Below are 3,762 nucleotides of genomic sequence, written 5' to 3'. Positions count from 1 at the left end.
CATTAGTATTCTCATTACAGTTAATACTACTTATTTATGGAGTGCTCAGAAGTGTGATAGATGCTTTATGGCTCTGCAGACCTTAGGAGCAAGCTTTACATACGACAAGGCAAGTGAGACCTGAACAATAGGTGAATCAGTCAATTTCTTTTTGTATTAATTGGATGTGCAAAGAAAACTGAAGAAGGGAAAAAAATCCCTCTGCTATTCAAGTACCTCTAAAACTTCCACCGACTTTAATGGCATTAGAATTGAGGCTTTAAAGACAGCCTCATTCTCTTTGAGAAGCAATGACAATAATTTCTCACTAAGACTCTGTAAAACCTCCTGCTTATTTTTCCTTTCTCCACCTTTTCCCGTAAGATTTCTGTGTCAGCTTCCCAAGTGTGCCTAGTGGGGAAAGCCTGATTTTCACTTCCAGTGGTTTGCTGATGCCTAACTAACAATAATAAAAGCAGTTTGTGTCCCTGAACCCTCTCAGGAGCGTTGCAGCCTGAATTGGGTGTTATGCATTGCAGCTCGGCCTTTTGAAAGCGTCCCCGGAAACAGAGCACAGTGCCTTGTCAGCCGCTGTTCAGTTCTTCAATTAAAATGTGAGCTGTCTCTTTTATAGTTCTGTGCTTTGTCTCCATTCCTTATTGCAGCACTTCTACCTGGCGCAGGATGTTTTAACACTTGCTTTCTGGCAGTCAGTTATATATTGAAGATTTTTTGTCCTCTAGGAATGAGCTCTGTTGTTTTGATTGATTTTTCACTCTTTTTATTACCTGCAAAATACTAGATTCTGAAAGTAATAGCAACCACTGTTAAATAGTATAGGAAATAAAAGATACTTCAGTTGTCTTAAGGCTGTTTCAATCTCCTTTTCCCTTTCTACAGGGGGACGTAAGTTTGTCTATGGCTTAGCAAAAAAAAAAAAAAAAAAAAAAAAAAAGCAAGCCTTTTTCAATGTAGAGGTTTTTAGGTTTTTTTGTCCTTTAAAGGCAAGCTTGAAAGGCTATATATTGTCTGAAGAGAATAAGAAAAAAAGTTAGGCTCCTAGAGTCTACTTTATTCTGCCCACTACATTTATTCCTGCTTTCTGTTAGCAGGATTAAAATTTACTACTAGGGAGAGGCATAAATAAAGACGTGTTGTTGGAAAATATATGCAAATGTGAGCACACCTTTCAAAACCTCATTTGGCAGTTCAAATGCCTAAGTGCCTGAGCTAGAAGCTACTGTAAAATTGACTGCAAGGTGGAGAAAATGCATACAAAGTAAGCCAGAGGCAGAACAAGGCTGCAGTCCAGGTCCACAGAATATCAGTCCAGGACAGCATCCTCTAGGGTACACTGCCATATATTTGCCTTGGTTATGTTTGTGAGAGGGCATTTGTCTTTTTGGGATGGTTAAAATTTGCTGCGTGGGGAGCTGAATCTGGATTTTAGGACATAGTCCCCCTCTTAGGAATTTTTCCCAGTTGTCCTTCCAACATTGGTAAATAACCTTGCAGGATGAGCTATGGAAAAGTCAGATTGCTGCTGGGAGAGGAGGGAGACAAAGGGCTAAACCTGCTTCTGGAAATGGTGGGCAGCAGGTTGACAGCATCATTTTCCATGTCTGATCCCAGGGGAGGAGGCTAACTGAAGGCGGGCTGTAGAATTTGTGTTTGGAGTCCTCCAAAATCAATAACCCAAGTCTGTATTCAGCACCAGGATTTTCAAGGCAGGTAATTTAATATGGCTCTGAAATCTTCCTGTATAAGTACCCCAGCTGTGGATGTTTGAAAATTGCTCTAACTGTCAGTCCTTGACACACAGCATAGTTGGGAGCAGATTCTCTGGGGATTACTTTAAATTGTACCCAGATAATTAGCCCCCAGAGGGCCAGGCACACCTTTATCACACAGAGTTGGTCTTGGCATTCCACACCACTCCTGGATCCTGCTGCTGGCCACTGGTAAGCAGAGATATGAGAGAGGAAATGGTGTAGTGGCTGATATGCTCTGTTAAACAGGTGCTTGATCTCTTTTCTGGGCACCTTGTGATGTTAAAGGCCAGGGTAATTTAGAACAGCCTGTGGAGCGCTCAGACACAGGCCAAGGGAATGCCTTTCACAGAGCAACAGACCTTTCTGCACAACAGCCTCAACCTGTGCAATTTGATTGCACCTTAGGAACAAACCCTTTGAATGACAAGGCCAATGACCTGAACCTGGATTAAAATAGACTGAAAGCTGGTTTTGATTCTCCCATTATTTTCTCTCAGAATGATTTCTACAGAGGGGCCAACCTGTGAAAAGTGTAGCTAGTTAGCATATATTTCATTCTTCCTTATGTGTTTATTTGCATTATTTTCCAGGCATGTGAATGAAAGATGTGAATAATGTGGTTTGAATGCTTCAGTGACTGGGTCTTTTAAATAAAACCAAGAGGGGATTGATCAGTGTCACAAAAGAGCCAAAGAATCCCTTAAACAGCAGCTCACATAACTGTGGATTGCATAATTCAAAGCTATCCTGGGGCATCTTTAAATGATGCATAGATTTTGTTTTCTTACTTTACATTTTCGAGAGGAAAAAGTTAGATGGAAGTTTCTCATTGGCCACAGTGGCACTGAGAGATGCAAAATGTTTCCTTGAAAGAGAAGATGCCACCCATGCCTGCTTGCTGTCTTAAAGCAGGGAGGGTGGGGGAATCGGCTCAGCTCCGTTCAATAGGAGACGCTGCCTGAGCGACGCTTTCTCCCGGGTCAATTAAGATACGCGTTGGAAAGGTAATAGAGGGAGACAAGCTGACTTTCAAAGCCTCTATCAGATAGTGAGGATGGTGTGAGCATCCCTGGTTTACAAACCCAGTTGCTGTCTGGTGCCGGAGGGCTGCTAGAGCCTCCCAGAACCCTCCAAATGCTGCTCCATGCAGCCAAACCCAGACTGCCAGGCATCAGATGATGCCAGGCAGCAGGTACGGTGAAGAAACCCGAGATAATGATTTTATTTGTTCAGGACATTTAAGTTTTTTAAATTGGCAAATTAAGACAACATAATTAGTTAACAACACACTGCGTTTGCTCAGCCCGTGTGTCTGAAGAGCTGGCATCATTAAAATAACACCTGTGGATTATGTCTAATTACCGAATTTTTGAGACAGAGGTATACATTTTAATTTTCTGCCTTTTAAAACTGAAGTCAGAGTTTAACAAGTTGATATTTATGAGAGAGGAGATTTTAATTTGTAACGCGAGCAGCGGGTTGGTTTTTTTCCCCTAACAGCCACGAGGTGGCAGAGCCCGCCCGCAGATCGCCCCGAGCCGCGCCGGGGCCGGCGGTGGGGCTGGGGATCGGGATGGGGAGTGGAATGGAGACGGGCGTGGGCCGAGACCGGGGCTTGGCTCGGGGTCGCTGCAGCCGGGGCGGAGAGTGGTGTAAAAACAAGCAGGAGAAATGGCCAGCGTGAAAAATGGTGATGGAGGCAAGAAGACCCCTTCAGGTACGGTGCTGGGCGGCGTTCATGGCTCCCACTCACAAACCTAGGAGGAAAATTGCTCGATGTAGAGAAATAAAAGGTTCTTGTAAGTGGTGGTGTTAGGAGAAGGGATGAAGGGAGAAGGTGTCTGTATGATCTCTCACCACTGTCCCAGCGTATTACATCTGGCGTGTGTGTGACTGGGAATGCAGTGTTCAGTCACTGCCTGCCTCTCTGCCTGCAGCCCCCTTTGCAGCTTCGTTAGAGATACTGTAGGGTTGATAAGTTTCTGGGTGAGAAATGTGGAGCACAACACCC

General features: G+C 44.0%; 1 long non-coding RNA gene across 1 annotated transcript in view; it reads left to right on the top strand.

The window, feature by feature from the left end:
• The first annotated feature begins 3,349 nt into the window (after nucleotides 1–3,349).
• LOC108446588 overlaps nucleotides 3,350–3,762 on the top strand; it is a 1,727-nt gene continuing 1,314 nt past the window's right edge. The window contains exon 1 of the long non-coding RNA XR_001861811.1: nucleotides 3,350–3,468. This is a non-coding gene — a long non-coding RNA (uncharacterized LOC108446588). The remainder of the gene's footprint in view (nucleotides 3,469–3,762) is intronic.

The sequence above is a fragment of the Corvus brachyrhynchos genome, unplaced genomic scaffold, assembly GCF_000691975.1.
Source record: "Corvus brachyrhynchos isolate BGI_N302 unplaced genomic scaffold, ASM69197v1 scaffold202, whole genome shotgun sequence".
Lineage (NCBI taxonomy): Eukaryota > Metazoa > Chordata > Aves > Passeriformes > Corvidae > Corvus > Corvus brachyrhynchos.
This window is presented reverse-complemented; position numbering and strand designations above follow the sequence as displayed.